At 55.8% G+C, this 21052-nt stretch overlaps 1 protein-coding gene across 1 annotated transcript in view; it reads left to right on the top strand.

The window, feature by feature from the left end:
* The first annotated feature begins 3270 nt into the window (after positions 1-3270).
* LOC103761455 (ATP-sensitive inward rectifier potassium channel 12) overlaps positions 3271-21052 on the top strand; it is a 28816-nt gene continuing 11034 nt past the window's right edge. The window contains exon 1 of the mRNA XM_008928063.3: positions 3271-3479. The gene's annotated coding sequence lies outside the window, so the exon portion shown is untranslated. The remainder of the gene's footprint in view (positions 3480-21052) is intronic.

Below are 21052 nucleotides of genomic sequence, written 5' to 3' on the forward strand. Positions count from 1 at the left end.
GCTTCAAGCCTATTCCCTCCAGCACTTCACCTTCCCCCTGCTGCAAAACTCCTTGGAGCGAGTGCGAGAGATTCCCGTTGGAGCAAGCCCCTACCCTACGGGATTTGTGAACAACCCCTGCACCTTTTGGGGTTCAGAAAACCCAGGTTGCTTGAAATCCCACCCTATCCAGCTGCTGAGTTTTTGGAGGGGCTGTAGGATGGTTGGCATGTCCCCTGGGGCCAGGCTGCTCGCTGTGGGACGGGGTGGTGGTACCCCAGGTCCGAGCGGCTCTGCGCCATCGGGAGGACGGGTGACTTAGCACGTTTCCCCATCCCTGCTCCCCCCGCGCCTCCCCCTCAGCCTCTTCCTCCGGGAGGCCTGACACTAATGCAGCGGGAGCGGGGGATTTATGGACGGCAGCCCTCCAATCGGGCCATCCGTCTTGATTAAATTAGCCCTAATGGCTCTGTGCTGACTTGCTCATAGTCCTGCGCAGCCGCGCTGGGGGCGTCGGAAAGGGGCTCGACGGAGACCCCACCGGGGTGCACCCCTCATTTCACCCCCTTGTCCTCCTTCCCTCACTTCCACAGCTCCTGAGAGGGTGGCCACAGCTGGCCTAGGAGAGGCTGGATCCTGCCTGGAGTTCTTCCCTGGCTGGGAGCCCACCAGGGACACAGGGGTTCCCAGGGCTGTGGTCCGGTGCCCACACTTCCCTCTGGCACCAATCCTGATGGAAAAACATGGGGAACCTCCCTACTCCTCAAGAGTAGAGGGAAGCTGGGGCTTACTGGGATGGAAATCCCAGGCTATTTATTTGCATTTCCTGTAGCAAACTGGGGAGCGAGGGATAAGCCACCAGCACGGCCAGGTGGTGGGAACACCAGACTCACCAGTTCTGGCTGCCCAGCTCCATCCTACCCTCCCAGCTGGCCCCAAGGGCTGCAGACCCCCAGGGTGCCCATGTCTCTCCCTACATATTAGCCCCCAAATCTCCCACTTGCTGGAAAAAAGCCCCAGTAGAGCACCAAGCAGGGGAGCAGCCAGTGAGAGGGGGCTGGGACTGGGCACCCTGCAGCCACTCCCCTCAGGGTGCCCCTGGCCCGTGGCCAGTTGCCCACCCCAGCTCTTCAGCCAATTTTTTGGCTACTGGGAGCATTAATTGTATCTCTTGCTGCAGGGAGTGGAGGGAGCTTTGGGCTGGCGCTGCTGGCTGGGGATCGGGGCAGGGAGGGATTTGGGAAGCTTTCGGTGAGCATGGTGGGGTGGCAGGAGAGGAGCCCTCAGAGAGGAGAATGCCAGGGTACAAGGGGCTGCATGACAGGTAGAAAGGAGCAGTGTTTTGGGGTCAGGTCACCCCTGGGTGGTCTTATTCAAGACCACCACGCCCAGTGTGTGAGCTGGTGTTCCGTCCAACCTGCAGATCCCAAATCCTTGCTGAATATCCATCAGTTTTTGGACAGAACAAGGCCCATGCAGTGCTTTTCATCCCAGGATTTTAAAGTGTTGGTTAAAATTCAGTGTTTGTGAGGCTGGTGGAATGGGGTGAGGTGGACAAGCCAGTGTGGAGAGGGGAGCGGAGGCAGCACTGTTAGCATTGCCCTGAAATGCTCTGAATTTGGGATTTTTGGGAGCAGTGAGGGGACAATGCTCTTTTGCCGTGCTGGGGAGAGAATGGGAGCTGAGGATAAGGAGAGTCACTGCTCCAGGATGCTGCCGAAGGGGAGAGGGAGGAGCTACTGGTCCCAAACTTGTGGTGGGAGCCAAGGAAGAGTGAAGAGGAGTCTGGGAAGGGGTGGGAGGTGATGCAAAAGGGCAGGTGGGGAGGGAGCCTCTCCATGTGCTGGGGTCTGGGGGGATTTATGGCTTTCCTGTGACCTGCTGGCTGCATGACAGCCACGCTGAGCAGGGCCGAGCATCGCTGTCGAGGCTGGAGGTCTCCTGGCGGTGATTTTTTTTTTTAACAAAGCCTGTGAATCCCCAAAAAAGGAACAGGCAGCAGCCCTGGGATCTCGCGGGTGACCGAGTGTGGAGGAAGTGTAGCAAAAATTACAGACGGTGGCTGGTTTGCATCTCCCTCTGGCTGGGAGCCAGCCGGGGTTGTGAGCCCACTGCAGCATCTTCTGCCTCCTGCTCCCCTCCACGGGGCGAAAGAGGCTGCCAGAGCAAGGTTTCACTTTGACCCTCTCCACAAAGGCCTCGCTGTTATAAGAACAGGGTGACCTGGAGACACCCAAACAGCTTAAAATAATACTCACCACCAAGAAATAAACTTGGACTCCGGTCAATCTTTTTTTTTTTTTAAATAAAAATAATCCCCGCCTGCAATAAAAAGAAGTGGCTTCAATTCCCAACCCTCTGCACACACAGCCCCTGCCCCTCAAACCAGCCGAAAGTGAAGCCTTCAGGGACCTGGTACCCGCCATCGATTTTTCGTGGAAGGTGCCCAGAAAGGACGGTGATGGACTGTGGGGCCACTACCCCCCGACCGCAGCAGCCAGCACGGGGGAGCTGAGATGGATCCATCGGGAAAGGGTTGTTGCTTCGCTCTGGCTGTGGTTGTCGGAGCCGAGGCCGGGCTAGAAAAAGCAAGCGGAAACCATCAAGGTGGAGGAGAGGAAGCGAGGAAGAAGAAGAAGAAGGAAGGGCCGAAGGGCTGGGGCGAAGCAGCCATTAGGAAAGTGCTGATGCAGAGGTTCCCTCGTGTCTACGGGCAGAGTTGGAGGAGTTGCTGTTCACGGACAAAGGCAGCAGGAGGGAGTGGAGCTTTGTAGAAGCCGGAGCCTGTCTCACTGGGTGTCTGTGTTTCATTCCCTGTCAAAAGCCTGGGAGCTGGGGGGAAAAAAGCAGGGAAGCGGCGAGGCTGCAGCGCTCGCTCAGGATCAGATAGCAAGGAAACCAATAGCGGCGAGAAAAAAAAAAAAAAAAAAAAAAGAAAACCAACCCACATCAACCAACCAACCCACCCACCCTCCACGCTGAGGCTGGAACAGGCAGGTCCCTGCCAACTCCACAGCACGCAGCAAGCAGGGAAGAAGTCCACCCTCCCTGGGCAGGAGCGGAGTTGAGCCCGAAGGATATTTGATGACACTTCGGCAACGATGGGTCCCCCAGTATCTTCCAGAGCCCATTTGAGGGTGAAGGCTCTGAAAGCACAGAGGGAGTTTGAAGCTAAATTCACCTGAGTCTGGATCTCTTGGTCGCTGGGATTTATCTGTTTTTCTTATTTTCTCCAGGGAGAAACCAAACCAAGAAAAAAAGCGTGGGTTTTTTTTTTTTTAATCTCCCTCCTTTTTTTTTTTTTAAATTTTTTTTTTTCTTTTGGAAGAAGATATATTTTTTTTTTCCCCTGTGGTTGGAATGGAGGGGTTGGGTCTGTGCCTAAGAAGCAGCAGCCGAACGTCGGTCCTGGGAGAAACCCGAGTGGATGTGGGGTCCCCTGCCAGCTAACTCTCCAGGACCCGCAGCCCCACGGCCGGGGGGCCTGGATGCAGTGAGAGGTAAGTGCCGGCTCCGGTGTCTGCCGCCAGAGAGCCGGGGCGACGGCTCCTCCGCTCCTCCAGCTCCGTCTTAATCCCAAGTCAGAGGCAAAAACAGCAGTCTCATAGTGAGTCAATCACTTCCACCTATTGCAGCCCTAATGGAGAAATAAGACGGGGAAGTTTCGCAGCGGCAGCTTCGGGGAGGAAGTTCCCCCTCACCCCTGTACCTGAAATGCCAGGCTGGGGGGGGATGTTTTACCAGGTTGGCCGCCGTCACCGTGCCAGTGCCATGGGCCCCCTCCCTGCCCAGCCAGCAGCGAGGGTTTGCTGCTGCCTTTTGGGGAGCGCTGGTTCCTCGCCGTGCTCCTGCTCCCCTCCTGCTTCCCCCGGGCCAGCTCGCTTCCTCGCCCAAAACTTTTGCACGCTGGTTGTTTTTGGCAATGCCCACGCAGGGTTATGCCCCTCTATGCCCACACGTGTGTATCCACATGTGTGTGTGACACATGCTCGCCTGACCCTCTTACCCCCAACTCCCTGGACCCCGCCAGTGCAGGGACACGCTCGGGGGGAGCCCGGGAGCTGTGGGGCTGGGGGTGCTTCGAAGGCAAACTGCAAAGCGCAGGGAAAAAGCAAAGCGAGCCGAGCACGGCAGCGGCAGCAGCAGCATAATTGCATCACTGTAATAGTATCGGGGCTGAGCACGAGCCAGGCGAGTAAAATTGTCCAGAAAATGAGCTGTACTAAAGTGCCTCCAGTTTGCAGCACCTGCACGCCTTCGCCGGGTGCTCGAGGCCGTTCGTATTTTTAGAAGTCTCTCTTAATTATAGAACGAAGAGTGTGAGAGGGAAAATGGTGTGTACTTAGCAGCATTCGTTCCCGGACAGTTTTGCAGTGAATATGAGCACAAAATCACCAAACAGGGTTGTTTTTTTTTCTCCCCCACTGCTCTTGTGATTTTGAACCACCTGTTTTGCCATGGCGTCGGCAAACGAGGGCTGGATTTTTTCTTTCCTGTTCTTAGAAAGCGTGGTGATGACTTTGCCTGCAAAAAAGATGGGAAACAATCCTGATGCCTTCCCTCTTCACCCCAAATCAACCCCAATTTCTGTGAGACCTCCCTACTCCCCATCCCAGGGGTGACACTGGTGGGGACAGGGGATTCACCCGCCAGTGCTGGGTCTCCAGCAGGCACCAAAGAGCTCACTGCAAAAAAAAAAAAAATCCACAACAAACCCTGCAACAACTCGTTTTGCTTCTATAAATCTCCTTCCCCTCATCCCTTTCTCTGCAAAACTTTCCGGGGCCTTTTGTTTGGAACAGCAGGTGAAATTCCCTTTGTGTGAGCACAAAGCAATGAAGCCACCAGAAAATAATGAAAACAAGACTAAAAAAAAAAAAAAGCAAAAAATAAAATAAAAAACCTCTTGCCTGCTCTTTTCAGGCCTGGAATAACAGTGAGCATTCCCGTCTGTGCCAGATAGCCTTAATAAAGCTCTGGCTTTGCTGGGGAAGGCACCGTAAAGGCCACTTTATTTCTTGCCTCTGATCCAAAACACACTTTGAAATCCTGTGTTGCCTCTGCTGTTCTTTACCCAAATGAGTTGCTTTGCCTGTGAAGTCAAGGAGGGTTTTTTCTGAGCCCTGGAATGACCCCGGGGGATACGGCGAGTCCCTCGGGACCAGATGGGGTGGGATGTCGGTGTCCCCCCGTGCTGTGGTGCTCCGTGATGCTCCTTGATGTTCCCAGTGGGGTTCCCCTCTCCCCGCCGGCCCGGCAGCTTCACCGGCAGCGCGGTGGAAACCGTTCCCGCTGCGGATAAACTTCAGAGGAGCTGTCGGGGGAACTGCACGGCGAGCTCAGACCTGGCGTTTTCACCCCATCTGTGTCAGGTTGTAGGGTGTGAATGTGCCTGAGAGACACGGGAACCTCACCCAACCTCTGTGCAGGTGGAAAGAGGCCGGGCTGGCGGTTTTGGGGGTGCTGTCTAGAAAGAGTGGGAGCGCAGTCGCTGTGAGGGATTGCTGGAGGGACGGGTCCGTCCCCCTCTCCTGTCGCCGCTCGGGTGTGTGGCACACAGAGCGGGCACCTTATGTAAGCAGCGATGGCAGCGCCGTGCCCCGACCGTGCCATCCTGCTCTGCCCCTGCTGGGCCCTGCGTGGCCTCCACCACCTCCCTTATTCCCCACTCTCAGGGTCCCCTCTGGGTGCAGGGGCTGTTGTATCACTGTGGGAAGGAGCATAACACTCGCACCATCCGAGGGGACAGGGTGGTGAACGGCTCCAAGTGCAGGGGTTTGCCTGTGGTTTCTGAGGAGTTCACGATTCCATCCTTCCCGGATCTGGCTCTGGGGTCCCCGGGAGCTGGCACCAGGCCTAAGCCCCTTTCTAAGGTCTTCTGCACCCCTTGTCTAAAGTCCAGCATAATTTGGGTTCAGCACTGCAGGGCAAGGGCCAGCTCTCATGGATGAGGAGGGAAAATCGTCCTCTAAATGCGGGGACACTGGTTGGCAAAGGACCTGTGTCCCTGTCCCAGATCATGAACCTGTCCCTCCATCCCCACTGCAGGCCCCTGCGTTCCCCAGTCCTCACCCATCCACCTGCCCTGCACACAGTGTGCCCGAAATGGAGGAAAGGAGAGAAAAAGATGAGCATTTAGGGGCTTGGGAAAGCCCCTGAACCCCAGAGAGCAGAGCACGGTGAGTGCTTCACTGCTCCAGCTCCACTCCAGCTTCTGAACAGGGGTGGGAGGGAGAAAGGTGGGAGTGGGGCGGCAAGTGACTGGGGGTAACTGTAAGCCAGTCACCTCACTGGGTTATGCCCCTCTTTCATCATTCCTGGCTTGTTCCCTGGTTCTTTCTTGGTCCTTTAGTCCCAGCTTGATCCTGGATCCCAGCTCGACCCCAGTTCCCAGCTCACTCCCTCGTTCCCAGCTTGCAGCAAGGCAGGTCTGCCGGTGGGCGATGGATTTTTTACAAAGCTCTTTCAGATTCCCCCATTGGACTTTTGAAGCATCTGGTATCACTATCTCAGCGTCATTATGAATTAATTAACATTAATTTCCTGTTCTGGTATCTCCCATTGCTGAGAGCCTTAGCCTGGGCTTTTTCCCCCGCCACACACGCCCCAAACAGAAATGACCACATCCAGACCATGCCTGGCAGAAAGCCAGAGAGAAGCCACGTGTTTGGGGGGCCGTGGGCTCCCCATCCCTGTCCCCATCCCACACCGTGGCAGGGGATGCTGCCAGGCTTCCAATGGTCTGTTAGCCAGGATAGGGCTGGTCCTGGGAGAGCCTCGGTGTTACCAGCACTGCCTGCCCCTTTGCCGTGCCCCTGGCACGGGGTACAGGTGTTTTGGGGATGGGTGATGCCGTCTGTGCCATCCCTCACCTCTGTGGGATGAAGGGCGGGTGATGCTGGGGCTGTCCCGTGGGAGAAGGATCTTCCCTCCAGCTCTGGGAAACCCTGATCCTGGCTCCCCAGCCTGTGCTAGAGGCACCAGGGATGTTCTCCTCTGGGATGCTGTCCCAGGGATGCTAATGCCAAGGATGCTGTTCCTGGGAGTGCTGATCCCAAGGAGATGGATCACAGGGATGCTGACCCCAGGAAGGCTGTCCTCAGGGATGCTGACCTGCTAGATATGTGAGGATGGGAATACAGACATAGCAGGATGGGATGAGGCCGTGATCCTTTGCCCCAGCCATGTTCATCCTGCTCTGTGAGTCACCCCGAGGGAGGCACAGCCCGGGAGTGGCCACCTGCTTCCATCCCTGAGCTCACCTGCACGGGTGAGCCCTGGTGAGTCCAGAAGGACTCAGAGGGATGTGGACGCAGCACCTTCTGCCTCCCAGCCCCATCCAAGCCCTTTACCTGCCCCATTTCCTGCCCCAGAGCAACACAAACCCTCCTGTCCCCCCACCGCTGCCCCCCTGCCACCACATGTGCCCCATGGCAGGGCCACAGTAACCCCCAGGGCCACCCAAGCCCCGCTGAACCCTTGCAGTGTTGGCTGAGTTGGTGGCGTCTCCCCCCCCCCCGAGCTCCGTGAGCCCCGTGGCCGAGGCGGGGAGGGGGTGGCAGCCCCCGGGGGGGCCGGGGGATAACCCCGGTGTCCTACATCCCCGGAGCCCGGCTCGGGCTTACGTAACAGCCGTGCTGCAGTCTGCTCTGCTCAGCGCCAGTGCCACCGGCAGAGCTGCAGCGCGGAGCCCATCTCCCTGGATATTTGCTTTTTGGGGAGAGGGGGGAGGGAGGGGGACACCTGCGGGGGTAGCCGAGCCTCAGGGAGTGGCCAGGACCTGGATGGGGTGGTTGGCAGAGCTGACTGGGCACAAGGTGGGGATGTCTGCCCCCAGACCCATCTGTCAGTGACCTTGGAAGCCAAATTCCCCCCTGGATGGCAGCACAGTGTGGAAGGAGGGGCTGGGGAGGGGGAGAGCAGAGAGGGCCCTGCCGTGATCCTGAGTGAGGATCAGGTTAGAGACTCTGTTGCATCCTCTGCCAACCATGCTCCTGTCTCTCTCTCTGGGAGAGCATTGTGAGAATGGGGAAACTGAGGCAGGAGGCTGTGACATCCCGTGGGGAACAGGTATCAGGGTCCCTCTGGATGGGGAGGGGATGGGATAACCCGGATAACCCCAGGTTGGAAATGTTCTGGTCCAGCCCAAGCTCTTTCCCCCAAGCCAATGTCCCTGCTTGGGGCTGGCACATGGGCACAGGGAGCTGCTGGAGCTTGGGGCAGCATCCTGGCAGGAAGGTGCAGCTCTGGAAAGTGTGTCATGGCACGGGACATGGGGGGACATCAGGCTGGCTGCAGGACCCTTCCTGCCCCCAGCTTGAGTTCCCAGGGAGCTGCAGATGCTGGAGCAGGGAGCTGGGGGGAGAAACCTCACTGCCAGGTTGTGCTGAGGCCGTGGTCTGACAGGGGACCTGTGTGTCACTGTGCCTGACAGCTACCAAATGCCAGGGTGCACCTGGGAGCTGACCATGTGCCAGCACCCACCGGGAGCCCGAGGGTTGTGGGTGGGCTTGGGGCGCTGCCAGTAGCCTCAGGGCTCAGGGTGGTACTTGCTGAAGGTCCCTCTCCAGCCAAAACATCCGGCACAGCTCTGCTCTGGCATGGCTCTGCTCCAGCACAGCTCACTGAAGCAGGAGGAGGGATTGTGTCCCAATGGTGACCCAGTGTTTTGGGGACCTGGTGGGTCTCTGGCCCACCCTGAGGGGGCAGGGTCACCTGGTGCCACGGGCAGCTGGGCTGTGCCTCCGTGGTACCTCATGGCCAGTGCTGAGGTGGGGGCCATGCCACTGTGGGAAAACCCAATGTGACCCCAGTGCAAAAAGTGTGATGTCACCCATCAGTAAGAGCCAGTCCTGCAGGGACCAAATCACCAAGACCCCCCTCGCTCTTCCCCCTTTGCCCCTCGCTCCCTGGTTCAGCTGGTTTTTCTCCCAGGGCTTGGTGGGATGGAGCCCAGCCACCCCCCAGCATCCTGCCAAATCCAATGCCTTCCCTGAGCATCCTGACCAGCCCTCAAGCCTGCTGTGCTCGGCACAGGGACCCCGCAGCCAGGGGGAACCAAGGACAACAGTGAGCTCATCCCTCCTGCCCAGGCTGGGAAAATCATTGCATTGTGCTCGCTGCAACAGGCTCAAAGGCCTTTGGTTCCCTTTTAGGACACGTCTGGAAAGGAGCCACTGAAACAAATGCCAGGAAAAATAACCCTTCCGTAGTGACCACTTTCTTCGTGGGTTTGGAGGGATCCGAATGTGGATCCCTCACCTTGGGAAACCCTTTGGGGCTGTAGAAATTAAACTCACCCCAGCATAGGCCCCTTGTTTCTGCTCAACCTGGACCCGTGGGGTGATTTTAATGTTTGGGAAAGGGGTGCTGCTCTGGATCCTGCTGCCCTTCGTCTCCGCCGCAGCACAGGGGAGCCCTGGCACAATCCCCCGTGGGTTGGACACCCGGCATGGTGGGATCCTGCTCCCCACCCAGGGTGGGATCTGGCAGCTGAGAACACCCTCCAACTCGTTACACACACGGGCCAGCTAATTTCCATCTGACAGCGAGTCATCCTTCCCACCGTGCCGAAGGCTGGAATGACAACGTGGTTAAAGGGGCTGATGAATTAAGTGCATCTTATAAATACATCAGATATTAAAATTCCCATATAATTACAGAGCAATGGATTATGTGTGGTGCTGAAGGGGAAGCGATTCAGCAGAGCAAAGGAATTACAGTGATAGAGGAAAGGCAGTGAAGCGTAATCACACCCAGCTCTGATGGGGGGGCAGAGCAGGGGCTGGTTTGGAGCCGCAGTGGGAGCGATGCTGAGCGGCACCGGAGCTCTGCTGGCATCCAGGGCTTGTCTGGGATGCTGCAGGCGTTAGGGAAAGTGAGTTGGACCTGCAGGGTTTGTGGAGGGGAGTGGGACAGGCCTTTGCTCTGCTTGGGCCCTTGTTCTCCCAGGGAGAAAGGCACCCTGCTCCCGGGCTGGCTCTGGCCAGACAGATCCACGGGCTTTGACCGTCGCTCACTCCGGCACCCACTGCTCCCAGTGCTCCTGTGTGTGACCCAGCAGTCAGTCCTTGAGCAGATCAAAGACAAGAGAACCTGATTTGCTTTTTCCTTTTTCCTTTTTCCTTTTTCCTTTTTCCTTTTTCCTTTTTCCTTTTTCCTTTTTCCTTTTTTCCTTTTTCCTTCTCTGTCTCTTCTCTCTGTCTTTTCCTTTTTTCTTCCTTTCCCCCCCCTTCTTTTCCTTTTCGTACTCTGTTTTTGTTTTGTTTTGTTTTTTTTCTTCTTCTTTTCCTTTTCTCTCTCTTTTTTCCCCTTCTCCCCACTCTCAGGCTCCATGTTCCCAGCCCCCCCAGGCAGCTGTAGGTATGAGGTCCAGACAGAGCTGCCAGGTCACCCTGCACTCCAGGTGTCACCAGACAGCCCCACCTGTCACTCACTCTCTCTCTCTCCTCTGTGCTCTCCAGCATTGGTGTGACAGGGGGGTCTTTTTGGTGCTTTCAACCCCCCTGCCCCGCTGAGGGGGTGCCACCTACCATGGACCCCTCAGTCAGTGTCCCCGGCACGATTTGTCTGCGGAGCTGCCGGAGCAGAGGCTTTTCCCTAATGAGCTGGTGCCGGTTTGCTCGCTAATGATGTGGAGCGGTGCCATCTCCAGACAATTAAGTAGTGTTGTCCCAGGCTCTAATAAGGGCACGGAGAAAGCCAGGCATGGAATGCTGTGTGATGGCACGTGTGCGGGGCCGCATCGAGGCACCCACCGAAACCCTGCGAGGGCCATTGGCCCGTCCCACTGCCACCCATGCTGCTGCCTCTTCCTCCTTCTCCTCCTCCCCCTCCCCAAAAGGGCCAAGAGTCCCACAGGACATTGTCCCCATCATGCCCCCACACTCTGTGAGGACACGGGGCCGTGTGACACCCGCCTTCGCTTGTGCAACAGCGTTTGTTTGCTAATTAGCAATAACTGGCAATCCGTACCGTTCCCCCCGTCATTAATTATTATTAATTATTTGTTTTGCAAATACGGTTGAGGAGCACAGCACTGAAGGCAACACAAACAGAAACAGTCCTGGGCCCAGGCGTTTATGTAACAGCAGCAGAGTGGGCACTGCAGGAGCCCCTGGAGTCACCCGGCCTGCACACGCTGTCCCCTGCACGGGGTCCCCTGGGAGCTGGGGACAGGCTGATGGCATCGATGGCAATGGGCACTGCAGGGCTGGTGCTGGAGGGGACTGCAGGGGTGAAGGATATGGGATGTAATAGGGAAAATGGTGCTTTTTAGGGTCCTGGGGGATGAGGGTGATGGGGAGGACCCAAGGGTGGAGGGGGGGTTTGTTGGTGATGGGTGACTGAGGCAGGTGCTGCTGGCAGAGATGAGAAGGCGATCACTGTGTGTTGTGTGTGCTGATGGTGTCCTGTCCCACCCCTTTCCCCATGGTCTATCCCTAGGAGTGTTGTCTGGGGAGAAGTCGGGAAGTTTCACCAAAGCTGTTACAATAAGTGGCAGTTTACTGCCTCCATCTTCCCATTAGGAGGGTGGACGGGGCTGGGACCCAGCTTTGTGTCCCACTCACCCCTCTGCCTGGTGCTGATGGTCCCGGGACATTATTTTGATGCTCCCTACCCTCCCTTTCCCCTCCATCCGGGTCTCTCTCCTCTATCCATGGATCCCTTCCCCTCACATGCCTCTGATCTCACCATAGACCCCAATTGCAGCCACCCATCGCATCCCCATGTCATGGAACAGTAACACCAGTGACACTGTGCTGCAGGGACACAGGCTGGCAGCAGCAGGGCCCTACTCAAGCCCTGCTTGAGCAATGGGAAAGGGAACTGAGAAAAAATGGAAATTAAAGAGAGGAATGAATTGATAAGGATCCTGCCTCAACCACAATGGCTTTGTTTCAGGAGAACTGATACCACATGCTAGCTAACGCTGCGCCTCAGAGGGTTTTGGGAAGCAGAGAGGTTTTGGCAATGCCCAGGTGCAGTTTTGGTGTGTGGCGGATGTGAGTGTGTGTTCGAGCTGGGCTTGGTCCCTGCCCAGCCACTGATGTCCCCTGGCGTCCTGTCACTGTCCCCAACCAAGGCTGCACCACGAGGCAGCCGCTGTCATAAAGCAGAATCCTGGCAGAGTGGAGATTTGGGGCAAGAAATGTGTTCTCATGAGGCCATACCCATCCTGCTGGGTGCCACTGTGGGCAAAGCCCTGGAACAGCAGACATCCTGGCTGGAGGGCTGCTGGCTCCCGCTGTGTAGGGAATCACCCTGTAGTATGTGTGTAGTACACCCTGACTACACAGAGCACAGGACAACCTATGTGCTTGTAACAATCCCTATCTCCATACCTCAAGCTCCAAGTGGATCACCTGTATGTCCCTCCCCAGCCCTGGTGTTATTTGCTTTTTGCACTTACTATATCCCCCAATCACTACCCCATAAAGCTTGTTGCTGTATTTCCTCCACTCTGGGGTATTTGTTCTTTAGGGGAACATTTCTTTAGGGATATTCCCAGCAGGGATGGGAGAGGAGCAGTGCTTTGTACAAGCTGTGCTCAGAGCTGCAGCGACGTCCCGACAAAGCTCTCCCATTATTCCTGTGCCTGATGTCCATGGGGAATTCAGCCTCTTTTCTTCCTTTTCAGCTGCAGGAATCAGCTCTGGCTGCTGCCAGGGTTATCTCCATCCTCCAGCTTGCAGCACGCTCTGCTAGTTCCCCATCCCTCTGAGGGCTGGGGCTTGACCCCGGCCGGGCAGCACGTGCTCCTGCAGAGGAGGACGACGGCTTTATTTTCCCATCACCAATAATGGGTTTGGAGATAAAATCTGGAGAAAAGCTGGGGACTCGTGGAGGTTCCCTGGCTGCTGCCTGGGCACTCGTGCATACTCACTGCCCCATCCTGAGCCCAAGCCTGGGCCGGTGGCTGCAGGGAGGGCTGAAGCCAGATGCCTGTTTCTAATAAAGCTGAGCTCCCGCCGTGAGCCGCGCTCATCCTCGCCCGCTCCAGATGATAACGGCGGGGATGCCGCCGCCGGACGGACCTCGCGGTACATGTGAAAAGCAGATGAAGGTGAAAGGATCTTGCATCTGTGCACTAGTCCAGATTTGTGCAGTAAGGATGCTCTAAGGAGCATCTTGCCCGAGACCTGTCCCCCGTGGGGGGTTCGTGGGGCTGCGGGGGGCCGGAGGCGCAGGCGGAGGGCCGGGACACTCCGTGGAGCGCAGCAGGAAGGAAGCGCTCGGTGAGGACACAGCCAGCACTGCGTGCACGTCCTTACATATGTGCTATTTTCAGCTTGACGGGGAGCAGGCCAAGTTCTCCAACAGATTGAGTTTGGAGCTGAAATCCTCCTCTCCTCCTCCCCGCTGCCCAGCACCCACTGCCTGCAGGCACAGAGAGTCCGAGTGTGCCCAGGGCACCTGGCTCTGCCCCGTGCAGTCCACAGTCCCACTGGGAGATGCCCGCACTGTCCCAGTGGTGACGCTGCCCAAACCCCCACCTTGTAGCAAGGCCACAGGATCTGCTCGGGGGGCAGCTACTCTAGCTTCTCCCTTCCTCACTTTAGGCTGGTACCAGACACCAGCCCCAGCATCCTCCCAAATCCATCTCCACTCTGGACCAGTAGCTTCGCCTGCCTTTCGCTTTGCACACTCGTGCACACTCCCATCCACTCTCTCTTTGCTTTTTTGTTCCGAGCAGAAAAAATCCCTCCTTCCTCCTCTCCCCAAATCCCCCCTCCTGTCACCTCCCTTCACCCCCAGCACTGTGACCCTTTCAGAAGTGCAGCTGCCTTTGCAGCCGTGTCCTCGCCCTGCTTGAAATGCAGGAAAGAAATCCATGTGCAACTTACTGTCTCGGCACCCTGTAATCATTTTGTCAACCGAAAAGCACTTTTGTCAAACCCCCACAGGCAAACAGGGAGGGGATGGATTGGGGAGAGGCACCTGACACCACTCTTTCCTTTCCCCCCCTGTTTCCATCCAGGGTTTTGTTTTACTGGTGGGACAAGCACTGGGTTTTTCTCTCATTTCCCTCTCCGCGAGTTTCAGCGGCTGTCCGGAGAGAGTGAAAGGAATAAGGAAAACATTGCAGGAGAGCAGCGAGGCTGGAGAAAATGTATTGCCAGAGGCTGGGTCTTCTCAACAAAGTGCAATTACACAATGAGAGGAGAAAGCTGTTAGGCCAGAGAGGGGTTTCCAACCAGAACTAATGGAGCTCCAGGCCTGGTCACCTGGGATGGCCCCAAAGTGTCCCTGGCCCCTGTTGGGTGCTGTGGGGCACTGAATGGCTCCTTCTGTCTTGCACATGAGCTGCTCTTGGAGGTCTTACAGCGGGAGGTTGATGTCATCGGTTTGCTCCTTCCTGAAAGCAACAAACCGGGAGGCAGCGGCTGCCTGGCCCAATCCTGGGAGCCCAAACCTTTCTCCAGGGCCAAGTCCCTGAAGGAGACATGGTTCTCTTCAATGTCAACTCTCCTGCTCTGGCTCTGGGAGAATGGGGTGTCCCTTTCTTGGCCCCTTCTGCACCCCGTCACAGCCGTGGGTGACACCAGCCCTTGTCCTCCAGGAAAAGGGGGGGAGGTAGTTAAATATGTCATTCCATATGGACTCAGGACAGATGGGTTTCCCAGGGACAGGACTATGGTGGTGGGGGTGGACAGGCTCTACTTCAAGTATGGGGACCTCTGATTTTGTGGTTCTTCCCTCCCTGCTTTTCTTTTGGCTGGCACTTGCCTTCGCCAGCCTGCGTCACACCAGCACCACGGGGAGTTTGCACAGAGCTGATCCGTCCTCCCTAACCTTTCCACTAATGAGGAAGCAAATGCCTGGGATGGCTGCAGTGCTGGAAAGTTGGAGCCATCGCAGCCTGACGGCCCCACGGCTCTGCCCACGGCCCCATCTTCCTTTCCCGTGTCTTTAGTGGTGTTTTGGGGTGCAAAGAGGAGCTGGGAATGAGATGCTCCATGGAAGTTTTGTGCCCAGGCTGGTACCACTCAGTGCTTCATAAAGCAAAGCGCTCGTCCAGCCTCGCCTAACGAGCAGGCGCTCGTTAACTCTGCGTGAAGTGGTCGCAGATCTCCAACACAGGAAAAAAAAAATCCCCAAAACCCACTTGCAAATGCTGCTCGTTTAATTAGGGTACGAGGAAAGGCTCATCCATCCTTATGTGTCCAGCGTGTCCTCATCTGCGCACGTGAAATTCGGGCCATCAAACACTCCCAGCCCGCTCCTGTCCGGAGACAGGTCTTTAAATCATCCCCGAGCTCTGGGGAAACTGCAGACAGCTCAAGAGAGGAAAATGAAAAGGCAAAATGCTGTTCCTGGAGCTCCTGTCCTGAATTATTTGCTCAGCTTTAATAATAAGTTACACATGAGCAAAACCGAAGCTGCTCAGATGATTTTCTGGGGAGAACTGGTCCAGTGGGTGCTGAGGTGCCTGGTCCTTGGCTCCTCCAGCACCCTTGGGCACGGGAACGAGTGAGCTCCAGCAGGATGGGCTGGGAAAAGAGAAGAAATAAACCCTCCTCAGTGCATTTTTGTGCAGTATCCAGAGCTGGGATTGAAGTTCTTTCTGGTGCTGGAGGGGACAGCAGTGCCAGAGCAGTGCCTGCTCTGTCCCCTCTCTGCTGGCCTCATCACTTCCATGGGCTAATACCTGGCAGGAATCAGCAGGGAAAACTCTGGGCTGTTTCCCTGCCTTATTCTAGGCTAGTTTGACTAAATCTAGCTCATTTAGGATGAATCACTCCAGCACTGCTGGTTGTGACCTGCTGGCCACTGTGCTTGCTGAGCTCCTGCAATTCCTCTTTTATTGATGAAAATGTGAAGTTACTTTTTCTGCCCTTTTCTCCAGGATCATAGATTGCAAATAATGATTGCCTTAAACACGGGCTATTTCCCAGCTTTCTGGGGATGGGATTGTTGAGTGTTCAGTGCTGGTTCAGCACCAGGATCCAGGCCTGAGCTGCGTTAACATGGTTCAACAGGTATCTTAATTTAACTCTCTGTAATTTAACTCTCCTTAATTTAACTCTCCCCTTTCTCATCTTTATATTTTTTAATGTACAGAGTGGATGAGGTCTTGCCACTTGGATCCAGCTCTGTTGAGCTGAGATGAATCCCATTTTCTCTTCTACGGGGTCACACGGAACACAAGGAGATGTTTGCACCGAGTGCCTGTAGCTGAACACATCTCCCTGGATTTATTGGTTTCTGTTTGCTGCTTTTTCTCCTGTTTCCTTTCCATGGGGTTATTTATAGTCAGGCCAACTCTGCTCCCATCCTTCTCTCCCCCCGACCTCCCCAGGTGTTGCCTTGAGGAGGCAGGTACCTTGTTCCCAGTGAAGGATGCTGTCAGGGCTTAGCCCAAGGGCACAGGTATAAAACTTCCTGCAGGAACAATTTGCTGCAGAAATCATGCTGAACCAGCCAAATTGGATGGTTTCAGGGGATCAACCAGGACTGCACTGAGATGATCTCACCCGCTTGCTTCCAGCCTGATCCCACTGCTTGTGTAACTCAAACATGTTTTGCAAGGAAAATCCAACCTGACGATCCTTCACCCTCTGGACTGAACCAGGACCTGATTTTGGCATTTCTGGAAATAGTAAAGCATAATTTTTTTCATCCAGTTTCTTCTCTACATGTATCCCATGAGAGCCCCATGGAGTTTGCTGACACAAAGCTGTGCCCCCCCAAGACAGTGGAGGGTCTGGACTCGTTGTTAAAAGATGTGTAGATGTGGCACTTGGGGACATGGAATGGTGGTGGACTTGTCAGTGCTGGGTTCATAGTTGTACTCGATGATCTTAGGGATCTTTTCCAACCTTAATGATTTTTGTATGGTGCAGGAAGGCAGGGAGGTCTCCAGGAAACGGGTTAGTGGCTCCACATCTGTCTGGCTGCCTGCAGGACCCAGCAAACTTCACCCCAAAATTGAAAACATGCTTTTAGGGTAAAAAAACAAAACCAAAAAACCACAACAACAACAAAATCAGTGGTTGCAATGCCATCTGTGTCTGCAGCCTGGCACAGCAGGGACAAGCTGCCCGAGCACCTATGCCGGGGAGCTGAGAGAGGTGGCACGAGCCTCCCTCCTCCCTTCCTCCCCCTTGGAGAGGAATGTCCTGCTTCTCTTGGGAACAACATATCTGCTTGGCATCTCTCTCTTTGGAAGCTTTGATTTCTTTTCCAACTGTGGCTCTCCAGCCTCAGCAGCATGTCTCGGATATTTTTTCTCCCCGCGGTCCCCCTCCTGTTGATCCCAGGGGGAAGGCTGGTTGGAAACCTCTCCAGCAGCCCTGGCCGGAGGGGATGGAGGGCTGGGGGCAGCGAGTTGCCAGTTCATTTGTTTTCCTTGATGGGGCTTCAAAAAAGTGATGGGCTGATGAGTTTTGAGTCTCAGGGGGGCAATTTCCCTGGCAGCATCCAAGTTGTGTCACCTCTCTGCTTGGCTCTGTGACGACAGTGTTGATTTGAATTCTTCCAACTTAAGACTGATTTAAATGATGGTGAAGTTGGGGGGTGGCGTGTGGGAGTAGAGCACTGAGCGCTATTCTTTTTCGGTTGTCATATGCCTCCATAAAGACTTCTGCCTTGGGGATTTGCATAGATCCGTGGTCCAGATTGTGCTACAAAACCCACCGGTGGTCTGCAAAGCTATGGCAACGGCTTCTGCTGGCTCCTGAGGCAGATGAAGCTCGAAAGTTTAGGTGTGTTTGCAAGTCTCATGCCGTGATTGTTCCTTTTTGGTTTGGGAGCTGCAGACGGGGCTTGGAGCGCAGCTGAGAGACTCCTCTTCACTCCTGACCCACAGTGTTCCCCCTCCTCTGCAGCCCCACCCCCTGGGAAATGTCTCACTGCATCTTCATTCCACTTCCTATTCTATGATTCTCCTATTCTATTCTATTCTATTCTATTCTATTCTATTCTTTTCTATTCTATTCTATTCTATTCTATTCTATTCTATTCTATTCTATTCTATTCTATTCTATTCTATTCTATTCTATTCTATTCTATTCTATTCTATTCTATTCTATTCTATTCTATTCTCATCCACCATGTGCTGCTTTGCTGAGCACTCCCAGCCTTGCACTCCAGACCACTCTAATTTGATGGTGAGATGGTCAGGGGAAAAAAAAACCCAAACATTCTTGATTTGTTTTTGTGAAAAATAGGTGTTTGGGTGATGACCTCATGGGGAGAGAGGCTGCAGAGCCAGCCAGTCTCCTGCCAGTGAAACCGCAGGAGGCGAAGGAGTGGGATTGTGCAAATGTCCCAGTCACAGGGAAAGCTTAATTCGATGGTTGTAATCGCTGAGGACACGCACATCTGTAGGGAAGCAGGCTCCCTTCCTCGTGCTGCTCCCAGAAGGGCTTGTTTGTTTAATTTTATCTCGCCGGGAAAATTATAAAAGGAAAAAAAAAAAAAAACAATCCACCAACCACCACTCAGTGGTTTTCTCAGCTGCAGCACAAAACCACCCCAGCGGAGCCCGGAGAGCGCCGGGAGCGAAGCCCTCGCCCGAGCCCAGGTATTTCCATGGGGAAGAGGGGCAGTGAGGGGCTGTGTGACCCCCCCACCCCCTGCTCTGCCAGGACCCCTCTGCCTGCCTGTGTGGGGCCAGGCAGGATGGAGCTGGCTGTAGGAATCATCAGAGCTGGAGAAATCTGGACATTGCACCCACCACTCTGCTCTCCCACTCCGTGCTGATAAACCCCGCTGCCCACGGCAGCTGTGTCCAGAAAATAGGGAGATATTTGCTCTTTGAGAGGCTGGAGGAGGATGGTGGTCTCTCTGGGGACCCCAGCACAGCAGCCTGGTTTTTCCAAGTGCCAGGAATGCACTTGCTAACTGGCAAGGTTGGATTTTGGGGCAAAAAGTTGAGATCTTTGTGATGGTTGCTGCTTTGCAAGCTGCTATGTAAAAACCCTGCCACGGTGACGGCTGGTGCTGCTGGACAACGTGGGAGCGCTTGTGCTCTGGTTTTCAGCTCATTTTCTTCGCTGTCATTAGTTTAAATTTCCGAGGAAGCCTGGGCTTGGCATCGGACGCTGCCATCCTTTAATTTAACAAATGCGAAAACGGGACCTTTTCCAAGCGGAGTGATTAGAAACGTCCCGCTCCGTTCCGCAGCCGCCGTGTCGGGCGGCTGCCGGGCGTCGCCCGCGCTGTCACAGCCGCCCCCCGTTCCCCCCTCGGCGGGGCCTGCGGGCTGAGCCTCCACCACTCGTCACACGGGTGTGACAGCCCCGTCAGCGCCGTCCCTGCCCGCCGCTCAGCGCCGTCGGGAGCTGCCGGTGGTCCCGCCTGGCAGGGAGCAACAGGGGGGATGGATGCAGGGGGGGAGCTTGTCCGGGTGAGGGATGGGGCCGTGCCCCCCGTGGCACCCCCTGCAGCACCCCCGGAAATTCCGTCAACCCTCTGCCCCGAGCAAGGGCCTTCTCCGCCTCCGGGTTTGCGTACGATGGCGCGTGTCCCCCCTAAGCTGCTTAATGAGGGTTAAGAAGCTAACGGGCTTATTTCCAGCAATGATTTCCACAGCTCTGCAGGTGGCCCTGGAAGCGGCGGGGCCCCGTGCCCACCCGGGAGCATCCTGCCGCTATTTCCACCAGCCGGCCTGGGGTGCCATGAGCTTGTCGGTGCTCAGCCAGCTGCCTGAGTCAAATCGGTGGTGGTTTTCTGGGTGTTTTAATACTCTATTATAAAGACCCAGGCTGCAGTTTAGGTAGGGAAGTAGAGGAGGGGGTGGCATCCCTATGGATACATCACCCCCCGCCCTGGTCCCTCTCACTCTGCCTCCAGAGCATCTCTGCAGCATCCCTGGGCGGTCGCCTGGAGACGGCCACGGCAGGTTGCCACAGCGACAGAGCCTTCGCTCAGCATCCCTCCAACTCCACAGCCTTGGCCGAAGTTGGGAGAGAGAAAAATATCCCAGGGAAGGGACACCACCCTCCCCTGGGGTGGAAACCACAGGGCTGGGGGAACTGAGACACAACTGGTGGATTTGGAGACAGCTGTGAGGTGATGGAGAAGGGTTTGGAAGCTGCCTGTGTGTGTAACAGGGTAAAAAGTGGTGGAAATGGGGCTGGTGGAAGGCAGGGGTACCTGCAGAGGCTGGGAGTGGGGTCAGCATTTAGTGGGGGGCAGGTGCTGGTGCAGGAGTCTGCATGAGTCCTCCCAGGAGCAGTGATTAATAGTCACCATGGCAATGTCAGTTGTGCTCAAGTTGTCACCTGTCATGACACCCAGCACGTGCTGGGATGGGCTGGAGGGGTGTGGGCACCCGGAGGGGGGAATTGGCCACCCAGAACCCGGACAAAAACTTGAGGTCCCCTGCACAGCGTGGGGGGACTGGCCACAGAGCCAGCGAGGTCCCTCAGGGATGAGGTCCCACAGGGCGGCACAGTGGCACAAGGACCCTGGGGGCCTGCTGCAGTGAGGGAGAGGAGGGTGAAGCCCTTTGGGGTGACAGTGGCAGTGGTGCCCCCTGCCAACCCCACCACGGAGGGCTCTCCCCCCATCCCAAGCCTATAATTACAGACGATGTCCGTGGAGGGCGAGGAGAGGTTACATAACTTCAGCATTTGGAAAATTCTTTCTGCTCCCTTATCGGCTTTATAAATATCTCAAACTGGGGCCAGGCCAGGCCGGGGGGGAGGCGATGACAGGGGCTGCAGCCTGTCCCCACACTTGGACCCATCCAGCCACCGTGCCTCAGTTTCCCCCCTCTGTGGACAAAAGCATCTCTGCTTCGTCTCACTGCTCTGCTAAGGGGAGAGCTCCTTGCTGTCAGTGGCAGCACTGGTGTTTTTCCCCTCCAATACAAAAAGAAGGTAATTTTTCTTTCTCTCCTGCAAAAAGCTTGAAGGAGGTTTTGGGACATGGCCATCATCTTGCCTTCTCCTAACCTGGTCACATCCCCCAGGTTTGAATTTGTTGCGTCCTTCTGGCTGGTCTTTCATGTCCTAAAAATCCCTGGGTGGAGGCCACGCAGCTCCTTAGCTGCTGTATTTTCCCAGCAGGATGGGTGCTCACCCTGCTCCCCTGCTCTGCACAGCACCATCCCAGCCCTCCC

This window comes from Manacus vitellinus, unplaced genomic scaffold (assembly GCF_001715985.3).
Source record: "Manacus vitellinus isolate BGI_N305 unplaced genomic scaffold, ASM171598v3 scaffold_12_pilon, whole genome shotgun sequence".
NCBI classification, from domain to species: domain Eukaryota; kingdom Metazoa; phylum Chordata; class Aves; order Passeriformes; family Pipridae; genus Manacus; species Manacus vitellinus.